Source organism: Convolutriloba macropyga, unplaced genomic scaffold (assembly GCF_964194025.1).
Source record: "Convolutriloba macropyga unplaced genomic scaffold, txConMacr16.3 SCAFFOLD_1390, whole genome shotgun sequence".
NCBI lineage: Eukaryota > Metazoa > Xenacoelomorpha > Acoela > Convolutidae > Convolutriloba > Convolutriloba macropyga.
The window spans coordinates 25,408-38,074 of NW_027453546.1; positions in this window are offsets into that span (position 1 = coordinate 25,408).

A 12,667-nucleotide genomic window follows, 5' to 3' on the forward strand; every position below is an offset into this window, starting at 1 on the left:
GATCCACCCCAATTTCTTTGCCAAAGCGAATCGACCTTGAATGAGATAAACAAACCACGCGCAAAATGTGCGGCAGTCACGAGAAGTCCCAAGACAATTAAACCTATAGTCGATCCGAGTAAATTCTCAACATGGAACAAACTTCTACTGACAATTGCAACAGTTTTCGACCTAATTAATCGTGCAAAGAAAATGCGAACGAACAATCACCAATACACAACTGAAGACATTCAATTATGAAGAAATTATCTCCTGAAATTATCTCAGGACAGTTTTTTTGTCATTCGACCGTTAATTCCTTACAACGTGGAATCAAACTAGATTCATAGTGCAAGATACGATTTTGGAAAGCGTTAGCAAGCGTACGATTTCATTGTTTCTTATGTCGACGCTTTGACACGAAAAACATTCAACCAATTATGGCACCATTACCTAGTTTTCGTTTTCCAACAGCAAAAACACAGTTCCCCTTTGCTAATTCTGGTGTAGATTTCTTTGGACCCTTCTACATCGAAGATTCCAAAGGCATTTTACAAAAACATTATGGTCTAATATTTACATGCATGGTGACGCGAGCAGTTCAATTAGAAACGTGTCCTGACCTCAATACAGATACGTTTCTCAATGCCTTCAGGAGATTTTGCAGTCGTCGATGCCAGCCCCAACTTCTCTAGAGCGACAACGGGAAAACTTTTGTTGGTGCTTCTGAAGAACTGAAGAAAACTGTTGAAGCCTTGGAGAATGACAGAATCTACAAAGCTTTAGCAGTAGCCAATACAACGTGGAAATTCAATCCCCCATACGGCCCTCATTTTGGCGGTGTCTGGGAGCGTTTGATCCAGAGCCCCAAAAGAACACTCCTCCTCATTCTAGGATCCAGAAGACTCTCTTTTGACACTTTCCTTACAATTATTGTGGAAACAGAATCAATCCTCAACTCCAGACCACTGACTAACGTTGCTGAGCAGCCTGACAACGAGGAACCTTTGACTCCAAACCACTTTCCTATCCAGCGTCCTTTCAACAGCTTGCCACCAGGACAATTTGGAGACCAGCAACCTGCAAGCTGGAAGACATGGAAGAGCACGCAGAAGCTGATGAACAATATATGGCGACGCTTGGTCAAAGAGTATCTGCCAACGCTTAGCCGACGGTCGAAATGATCAAACAGCCGACGATCGACCTCTCAAAGTGGACGACATTGTTTGGGTGTTGAAAGACCAAACACCAAGCGGCATTTGGCCACTGGGAAGAGTCATGGAGACAACGCCAGGACGAGATGGAGAAACATGAGTCGTAAAGGTAAAAACGGCTTACGGCACGTTCGTTCGCCTCGTTTCCGGTCTCGCACGCGTTTTTTATCCGTAGTTTTTTTTTCGATTTTTCTCGCTCCGGTTTTAGGCAACGTGAGTTACCCCTTTCCCACAAATTGATGTACTGACCATATTGACAACATTTCAGCCTACAGTTTCAGAGCCAATTTCAAAGAAGATGACAAAAGACTTCAATCAATTGATGCCTCCGAAAACCCTTGATGCCCCCTTTGTACCCTTGCAGCATGTTGCCAATGTTATTGCAACTTTCAAGATGATTCAAAAAACCGCCAAAATTGCAACAAAAACTTGACTCTTTTTTCCAACAACGTGAAACTTAGACGTGCTCTTTTAACAAATGATTAGACTAGAGATATGTTTTAAAACACTCACAAACTAAATCGTGACGTAAAATGGAAAAACAAGTACCGAAACATAACATTGAGAAAAAGGTTCCAGAGTGTTGGAAAACCAATTTTTTTTCCAACGGAAAAGGCTTAAAATAGAAAGCATAACGCGAAGATAATTCAACTGCAAGTGCTTCTGATAAGCAGCTTGCTCAAAATAAAAATAAATATGACGTAGCCGCACCGATAAGATTGCTTTGTGAACAATTTAAAAAGACTAAATTTTTACTTCAGATTTTGCACTTCATTTCCATTCCATCGTCCTTTAAGTAAAAAAGATTTACCCAGGATGAGGTATTCGTTGTGGCACACAGACTCGGGTCGCAGAGGAGGGGGATTTGAAACTGAACTACCAGAGAATTGTGTATTGGTCAAAACAAACAAAGATCAGTGTATGGACCGAGTCGAAAAGAGCGGAAATCTTAGTATGCCGCCTACCAATACCCTAAAAAATCTGGGATATTTTCTTGGATTAGTCCATTACATAGGTAAATTCATAAAGAGTCTTGCAAAATTTTGCCATCCCATTACGTCCACTATTGCAAAAATCTGTTATTTTATATGGACTAAAAATTACGCAAAACACTTTAATGAAATAAAAGAGAAAATCCCTAGTCTTGGGGTTCGAATTAGATTTAACGCATCTAGCTCAGGATTAGGAGTCGCACTTGTACCAAACGCTATAGTGTGCGCTCGAAACTGCCTCTGATCAGACCGTCCCAGACCAAAGTGGCCTCTGATCAGGCAAGTTCCAGACCATTGTCCAGACAAAAGTGCGCTCGAAGCCTTTTCCACACCATGTAATCCGAGAGCACCGAGAACATGTGTGCGCTCGAAGATGGTCTGATCAGAGCTCAATTCGGTTTGTCCTCCTCAACCTGGGTAAAGACGGGTGGAAACCAGAAGCTTTTGTTTCACGGTTTTATAACACTACTTGAAATCACCGAGAATAGTCTGGCCAGCAGAACATTTTAAATACTATCTGGCAAGCATTTTTACTGTCAGAACAGATCATCGAGCACTTTTTTTTTAAATTTTTAAACAACACAGATCTAATAAGCCAAACAATAGCCAATTATCTTGATGATTTGATAGACTCCTCACCTTTAATTTCCAATAGAACATCTTTCTGGAGCAAAAATGCGGGTTTTGAAGATTATACATCTAGAAGTCCGTTTGCCTGGGCTAAGAAAAACTTATAAAAAACAAACAAATATAAAACCATCAAATTGCAAATTTTTTTTGAAGAGTGTTGAAAAACCGAGTTTTTGTCAACAAAGAGTGTAAAATGAAGTTAAAATTCATGGAGTGTAAAGTTCACCTTTATTTTAGCTGACAGACATATAACGCTTCAATATGTGTTATGTAAATTTTGTGGCAATCGTTCCGCTCGGCACATCCAAAAATGTGCAAAATAGCCAGCCAACATCACAAGAGCCCACTGGTGGCCCAATAAGATGAAGGAATCAGTGAAGACCAAAGAATGAAAGAAAGTAGATTATTAGTTATGAAGTTGAGACCAGTGGTGCTCGTGATAAACTTGTAAACGATAAAGCAACATTAGGTGGCTACAAGGGCAACCGCGTCGTTTTTTTCGACCAACCTTTTTTAAATTAATAGTGATAACAACTTCCATTCATGCAACGATAGGTTTTTCTAAATTTCCAGAGGTTCTGTCGGTTTATTATAGAACCATTGAATGGGAATGCCTTTTGGTACAAGATTTAAGAGGCGAATTTCTTGCAAGAAATGTTTTAAATAATCTAAATAGGACAAAAACATGTTTAATATTAAACGACAATCGTCGCAACGACTAATAAATTTTGTCTATATCGACAAAAGCAACTGAAATGTCACAGTTTGCAGCATATCTCAGACAGAAACCACAGAATTTTCTCCATCTGCCAAACAAACTAAATTGGTGAAGAAGATCCAGAAATCAGACAATTTAAAAAAGGGCTGAAAGAACTCTATGAAATGTTTGCGGTTATCAAGTGGTGATTGAGACGAATGAATGGTGGTCTAAAACAAAAAAAAACTTGGCGTTCTTACTTTGGTCGTTCGTAGTAGCAACACCGCCATTTTTGGACCACAAGAACTAACAGTAGTAACCAACCTATACACCCTGACTCACTTTTTGGCTGATTTTACCCAAACATGTTCGATCATGCGAGCGGATGGAAATTTCTTGGCAATTATTCCCTTTTAGTTTAGGATTGTTGCCTGAATATGTAATAGACGTACCTGAACTTCATTTTGAGATAGAGAGATACCTTTTTTCATGGTTTAATTACTCAAACATTATCTTGTCTCTTGATAGTGAATTATTGACTCAGAGGAAACAAAATAACCATACTTTTAACAGGAAGCTTGGAACTATTATTTTGCTTTAGTTGTAAAAATGAAACAAACTAAGAAATTAAATTAATAAAGCAATGTTAAGAGCAAACAATAAACTACTTATAACAAGCATCATAAAAAATTTAAGACACAATTCTCAGTTTTAAGTCATTGTTTTATGTTTTATAATTGTACCCATTCAAAACTGCTTCTCCGTCAGCATCTTCTTCAACATCTATTTGTGTTGTATGGACATGTGGAAAAGCTTGTAACCCCCTATAAAAGCTGTTATTGTCACAAGAAGCTCCTGCGCGGAGCAGTCGCAGGTTTTTGTATCTCCTCGTCAATACTTCTTGAGACTCCCAACCGTGGTGGAATTGGGCAGCTATCCCCTATAAAAGCTGTTATTGTTACAAAAAGCTCCTGCGCGGAGCAGTAGCAGGTTTTTGTGTCTCCTCCTCAATACTTCTTGAGACTCCCAACCGGGGTGGAATTGGGCAGCTATCCCCTATAAAAGCTGTTATTGTCACAAGAAGCTCCTGCGCGGAGCAGTCGCAGGTTTTTGTATCTCCTCGTCAATACTTCTTGAGACTCCCAACCGGGGTGGAGTTGGGCAGCTATCCCCTATAAAAGCTGTTATTGTCACAAGAAGCTCCTGCGCGGAGCAGTCGCAGGTTATTGTATCTCCTCGTCAAAACTTCTTGAGACTCCCAACCGGGGTGGAGTTGGGCAGCATCGTCAATGTTTAACGCTTGCTGGACATGCGTTGCTTCTTTGCAGGCGACTCTTCCTCTGCTTCGAAATCGATATATGGACATCTTGAGAACGGCTTTTCTTTTGGAGCTGCATCGAAATCAAATATTTCTTCCTCATCGGATTCAATTTGAGAAGTTTTCCGGAACCCAGGATCAGGTGGTGAAAAGGTTTCTTCAATCTCAGTATCAAGTTGTTCAGTTAAATCTCTGGCGGTTTCACATTCACTGATCTCAATATAGGACTTTTGAGGTTTTTCCGAGGGCTGTTTCCGCTTGTGACCAATTTTGTAGTGTCCATACGCGTATGAGCTTATACCGTCACTCAGATAATAACGTTTATCGTCAAATGCACTCAAAGCAATTTTGTTAGACTCTGTTATGTTGACTGTGTGTTTGTCACTAGTTATAGATGTTACTAGTTTTCTCAATGGTGATTTTGATTTGAGCAATTCTTTGAACTTATCATGATGAAGTGTCTTTTTCACATGTTTGCTCACACCCTTGGCACTTTGTTTGACTTTCTGCAAAGTGTTTACAGAGTAAGCTTTTGGTTTCAGGAAAACTGCTTCCATCACAATGTCACCATTCAGCTCATCTGATAATTTAAGTGGCACTTTTTTGTTCAATTCACTATGTAAGTGATGATCCTTGGGGTAATCAGTCAAATCAAGTACGTGTTTCAGCTGTTTGAGATCTTCGTAAATGTCATCCGTCTCAATTTCATAAAAGAGAGAATCAGTGTCACGATACATCACTCGAGCTTTTTTGTCAAACAAAGGCCCCATTTCTTCATAATGAAACCTGTACAGGTGTAGTTTTGACAGATCCAAAATAGCAGCACCCAGATAAGTTGGTTTATTCCACCTGATCTCTTTCTGGCTAAGAGTGATCCCAACAAGGTTCTCTCGAAATATAGTGAACTTCTCAAAATTGTACTTGTTGCAGTAAAATTTTGCTTTCTCCTCATTTTCAACAAATACCATCTTGTATCGACATCTCAAATTTTCCATCGTCTTTCCGAAGCATGAATTGTTCAACAATTTGAAAAAGTTTTTTTTTGAAAGTGCTAATACCGGGTTGCTGTCGCAACTTCGTATTCTGCTCAATATAGCACTTCATGAAGTCACTCTGGTTGAACTTCAGAGTCTTATGTAGTCTAGTTACTTGGAGCCCCTGTTGACAATAAAACTTTAGAACTGAATAATGACATACATAATTCTGCTTTGACTGAAGCGTTTCCAGAAGCTTTGAGATATGACTGGTCTTGTTTCCCAATTCTACCTGATACTGAGAAAGCATCTCATCATCGATTTTTAACTTCTCAGCAGCCAGAGGGAAATCATTGTGACAGTCATGTAAGTTGCTAGGATAATTCAAATCAACCATTACAAAGTACCCAACATCACTTTCGTCAGATGTTTGCATGATCTTTTCCAAACTGATGTCTGACCATTCAAATCCTCCGGTTGGCAGATTTTTCATCATTGTTCCACTATATAAGTTAACGACATCCAGAAAAAGTCCATACGTGCTTGGTTTGCCTTCATCAAAGTCATTCAAGTATTTGTTGTTAGCTTTCATGTACCGTTTCTCGCCAATTCCATTCAATCCTCCACGGATGGATCTCTCACAAAACAACAGCATATCTATATCAGAGAGCAAGTCCAACTTCACTTTAGTTGTTTTCAGCATTGCATCCCATGAAATATTAGGTGCACTATAGTAATGACAGGGGTCTAATCCATATACCTGATCAAAGAGTCTTCGGCATTTTTCAAACACGTCAGCCAGAAGAATGACATCAGTTTTGAGATACAACATGAGATAGTCACCAAAGCTTTTGCAGCCAAACATATTCCGAACTTTGTTAGCATGCTGAACATCCTCCTCAGAAACATCAATTTGACCAGACAATGAATTTATCCACTGATCACCATATTGAGGCAACGATTTTTCAGAGAGTTTCTCAAAGCTATCGAGAAACGAATATGGGAAAACTCCTTTCTTTTGCAAAATGTCGCAATATTTTTGGAAATGTTTAGATAATTGACAATAGTCCTTTGTTTCGAGTGTTGTAACCAGAGTGTCAAGACTCCCGGATAAAAAACGATAGCTGTCAAGGAAACGAAATTCTTCATATAGTAGCTTGTCATCTTTGCTTTTACCAACAGGAACAAAGAACGAGAATGAGATGTATGTCTCACTGTTGCAAGGAATGACTGTCAATTTTTCTCCCGATTGGATTTCAATGTATTTCAATAGATGATGTGCGTCATATTTACTAAGGTTGTGGAAAAAAATAGGCGTAAAAGTCTGCGTACGAAGCTTCAGATTGCAGCTGTTGTGTGCAACGCCGTATATTTCACCAGTAAAGTGATCATGATGGGTTACTTTTTCGTCGTTTAAACTCCTCTGACAAATAACACATCTTTTACCCTGATCAATCATTCTCATTCGTTCTTCATCAGATATTATGAGACGTCTATGCTTCTGTTTTCTCTCAGAAATAGATTTGGCGTTCTCTCTGAGCCACTGAAAAAACTCTTCGATGCATTTCTCACCTTCAAAACCATAATAATCACTTCCACCAGTTTTATCAACAGCACAAAAACCTATTGCACAAGGATTCTGAGTTTCTTTGTTCAAGGTGTAGCTGTTATCAGGATTTTGACGACAAGTGTCGTGCTTAAGGCTGACAGCCTCTGTGTCGGCATAAATCACTAAGGGAACTGAAAACGTTTTATGCCAGTTTTTAAATTCAATTGTTGAGTCTTCCATTGGCATAGTAATATGAACAGCTTTATGCTCCCCACATAAATCCAAATGTTTCTCCAGTGCCGTTAAATTCCAAAATCCATGAAGGCAACGTTCGCAGTACTTATATCGGTTATGATTCCTTTTTCCAAACTGCCGAGCCATGAAAGCGTGAAAGTTTGTGATCAAACAGTAGTGGCTGATCAGTCCATCGGTCAGCAGCAACAAAGGAATAATTTTTTGTGCTTTTATTTTAGACAAGTAAAGCGGCAAAATTTTGTTTTTATTGAAACCAAAAACATTTATTCCAATATTGTTTTGTTTCTCAAACTTCGGAACATCCGTCAAAGACATGGGGAACTCAATGCTGTCAAAATTCAGTTTGTGCAAATTTGGCTTGTATTTGTTTTGCCTCTCTCGGTTCTTGTTCTCTGGAAACATTGCTGCAAGCACTGAGTATGCAAAACATTTGTTGTCATTGTTTCGAATATTTAGGAGAAAATTGTTTCCAACTAGGGCAGCTGGTGTAGCAATGTAACTGCTTCCTCTGATAGGTTTAAATTTGTTAATGTTAATATCCAAATGATCAATTTTCTGAACAACAAATCCACTTCCACCGGTTGAAAAAATTTGGATTGAATTGTTGATTTGGTCAACCATTTCAAAAATTTCATCATCTGATGGTTCTGTTGTTAGAACTTTTGACTTTGTATTTGCATGACAGCCGACTTTGGTATAATCTGTTGGTTTCAACATCTGTACAAAAACAGAGAGCTGAATTTTCAAAGGTCCAAGCTCTGCTAGTTTGTTTCTCATAAATAATTTAAGGTCTTCGAGATGCTCCGTAACAAAATTAAAGACATCAATTTGGTTGTCCGCTTGTATCCTGAATGTCTGAAAAAACTTTCCAATGGCTTGTTTCTCTTGTAGCTCCAAATTGCATTCAGTCTTCTCGGAAACCTCTCTGTGAGTACCATGAGCGTCTTCCTCATGTCTAGCACACGATGAAGTGTCGCCATAAATTTGTGTACAATGCTTGCACTTTGTGTACGTCTGACTTCCATGAACTGTTTTCAAATGCTGAATCAAGTTCCTGCTCTGAGTGAACTTCTTATTACATTGTCCACATTCATAGCTTGCTGCTTTTTCCAATTTTGTGTTATGCTCCTTCTCCATATGCTGCAATAGCTTCTGCTTCTTGTTGTACTTCTTTGAGCACTCGTCACAGTTGAAAGTCTTCATCTAAAACAGAAAAAGGTATATTAATATTTGATTACTGATTAACACTTTGAAAAAACCTTCTAAAAAGACTCGTCCACGGATCATATATTGTAACTTTTGCCATACAAGGAATTTAATCACTTAACTTATTCACTTAAGATTCCTAAGAAATACTATCTATGAAATCAATGATCTTGACCTTGTATAAGCTTTTGTGGTTTTTAAATTTTGTGAGCTCACAAGACCTGATTGAAATTCACTAACACAATTAATCATGGAAACAATAAGTGTACACTTGATTTTAAAAATTCCGAAAAAATGAGCCAGTTTTTTTAGAGATGAAAAGGAAAAGCGAATATATTTAGACGTTCCGCTTGGTATTTTTCTATATTTACACTGCTGTTGAAAAATTTAATGAGAAAAATAGAAACTTACACTTCTAATTTGTTTGAAATATTTTGCAAAAAATTAGTTTGGAAAACAATTTGCTTGACTCCAATCAAAGCGACTGGTTTGCAGTTGTTGAATGCTTTAAAATGATTTATCTAACTAAATAACTTGCTTTTATAGTTTTCGTTTGCTTTCTAATTTTTTCCATTAAATAATTACATGTATCAAATTTTTTTGTTACGCGTAAACCTCTTCAATGAAGGGGAAACTTTACCGTTTGAAAACTTTTTCATAGTTTTTTACAGGTGATCCTAAATTCTGGCAAATATTAGTTGGGAATGCAGTTTTGTATGGCAAAAAATTACCTTCAAAATACTGGCCTTATACTGATGAGATAATCGGAGATTGAAAAACAAAAACTTGGTAGTCCTCCGTTTTCTTTTCCGAAATTAGGTGGTTTGCTTTAGTTTAGGAAAAAAAGTCGGAAACTCATTATATTGCAGCCACTTGCAACAACTAGATTCAATTATATAAGATTAAGCTTACTTCCATAAAATTTTTGTTGTTAAGTTTTTACAAGTCAATACTAATTCATAGAGAAAGAAAAAAGAACGACCGATCTGTAGTTGTTGAAAGCTTCGAAATGAATATTTTTTAAGCAAGGAAAGTTTTTATTGTACTCTTGTCTCTATAAAATCTGTTTGAATTTTGTGTTGAATTGATTTCTCTATTTGTGTAGACACAGAGAACACTGGATAAAATTAAGATGAAGCCCTAATGTTTTTATGACTGACTTGCAACTCGTTTTACTATTAATGAGTTTTATATGTGACTAGAAATTCGGTCTACAGTTGCTTAAAATTTCCAACTGGTTTTTTGTTGATGTTTTTTGGGTTCCTTTTAAAACTGTCACACGAATCTTTTATAGACAAATATGTTATCAAAAAAGTGTGACAGAATCAAATCGTTGGTAACTTGGATTGCTTTGTAATGCTTTTGAACTTCAATAAACAATTTGATAAAAGCAATCTCTAGATGCAATATGACAGAAAAAATGGACTGAATTTTCAAAATTGATGATTGTGACCTTGGTGTTCGAATTTTCTCACAAGTCATCTGAGAACATTTTTGTGGTTGACGAACACAATTAATTCAACAGTCAACCAAAAGTTAAAACTGATGAGCAAATCAAGTTTTACATTGTCTCATTGCACACTAATTTATTATCGTACTTTGCAGGATCACGAATTTTAGCTAAAATTGACGAACACATTAAGAAAGCGTCGAAATCCATATAGTTGTCTCAATTTATTTTCCAAGAAACCAAATGTTTTGCTTCATTTGGTAAGTTTATCATAAATTTCGAGTAGATTGTAAAAGAGCTGTATAATTTCCTGGAGGAGAAAGGATTTCTGGATTGTAGTTTTGTGATTTTTCTTTGCCGCTTTTTATAGCATGGGAAAAAACTGGCTTTTGTTTGGTAACGCATAGCATTGTTTACCATGCTTATCTTTGTCATACCAATCAACATTCTGTTTCTGTTCTTTTTATTTTGTCAGTTTAACAAAAATTTAGATCCTTGCAGATCCTTGTACTCAGAATGATATAATGTAAAACAGATGCGCAAATTTTCCGTTGATTACAAAATATGCAACTATTATCTCACTAAATTTCTTTTGGTTCTGTAAATTGGTTGAAAATAATGTTACTACAGATACATATGTAGTACATATCGTTCAAAGTTCATACTGTAATTTTGACAAAATTCATGTTGTTGAATTTTTTTTTGGTGCTGCCAAACAAATCAGCAAAACAAATGCTTCTTCAACAAAATGGTCTGAACGTTTTTAATTTAGTTTTTCATTCAAAGACAAAGTTGAAGAAACTATGTCTTAGTTTATGACATCTAATAAGAACTAGTTTGCTTCTACGGACTGCTGGAAACGTTTATTAACTGCTTAAGGATGGTTTTGAAGGACAACCTCAACAAAAAATCATGAGTAGTTATTTACTGATGAGAAACTTTTGCTTATGTTCACAAATTTTTATCTCAAACTTTCTTTGATCTTAAAATTTAAATAGATAAACTCTTTGGTATGTTTTTGTTCTCATATAAATTTCACAAATGTAGAGCCTCTAGGAAGAAGTTTAGTTTTGTTTAAATATAAGTGAAAGACTCTAGAAAAGCGCATAGCGGTTTTACTGAATTTTGAAAATTTTTGTTCAAATCCTTGGTTGATTAATAAAAAAAATTACTTACAAGAAATGTTTTTTGGGCTTGAAATTTTGGTTGCAATTAATGTTTGTAAACGGCCAACGATAAATAAATTAGACTATATTAGTGCCAATAGTGGTTTTTCGGACCGTTATTTTAATCAAGTATAATGACAATTAGCCCGCATTTAGCCTGAATACAATGACATTTAGCCTAAATAAGTTTGCCATGGACGTTTAGCCTAAATAAGTTTAAGCGAGAAATCTTTGCTATGGTTGAAGAACTTTGATTGAATGACAGGTTTATTTCAATATTTGCTTTATATATCTCAAGTAGGAAAGTTTTGATGTCTTTTTTTTCACAGATTTGAAGTGAGAGAAAATTGAACAAAAGTGCTTTTGGAGAATTTTTTGGCGAGTTAATTTTTCAACCTAATTTTCAAAACTGCATAATTTTTTACCTAAGGAAAATTCCAATAAATAATCTGTTTTGTATTTCTCGTTCACGCACTAAAAATGTTCAGTTGACTTTTGATTACTCATATACAATTTGTAAAGACAACAAATCTTTTAAAGTAATTTTGCTTCCCTATTGTGACAACTTTTCCTTAAGAAATTTTTCTCTAGGACTTGTACATTAAGAGGAAAAAAATGATGTACAATTGACATTTGATGACTCATACATATGTTATGTGAGCAAAATTGATGTTTTTTAAAGCATATTTGTGTTAGTTTTCACTAATGAAACAATCTTTCCTTAAGAAATTTTTCTCTAGGAAGTGTACAATAAGAGGAAAAAAATGATGTACAATTGACCTTTGATGACTCATACATATGCTATGTGAGCAAAATTGATGTTTTTTAAAACATATTTGTGTTAGTTTTCACTAATGTATCAACTTTTCCCTAAGAAATTTTTCTCTAGGACTTGTACATTAAGAGGAAAAAATGATGTACAATTGACCTTTGATGACTCATACATATGTTATGTGACCAAAATTGATGTTTTTTAAAGCATATTTGTGTTAGTTTTCGCTAATGGGACAACTTTTCCTTAAGAAATTTTTCTCTAGGACTTGTACATTAAGAGGAAAAAAATGATGTACAATTGACCTTTGATGACTCATACATATGTTATGTGAGCAAAATTGATGTTTTTTAAAGTAGTTTTGTGTTAGTTTTCACTAATGGGACAACTTTTCCTTAAGAAATTTTTCTCTAGGACTTGTACATTAAGAGGAAAAAAATGATGTACAATTGACCTTTGATGACT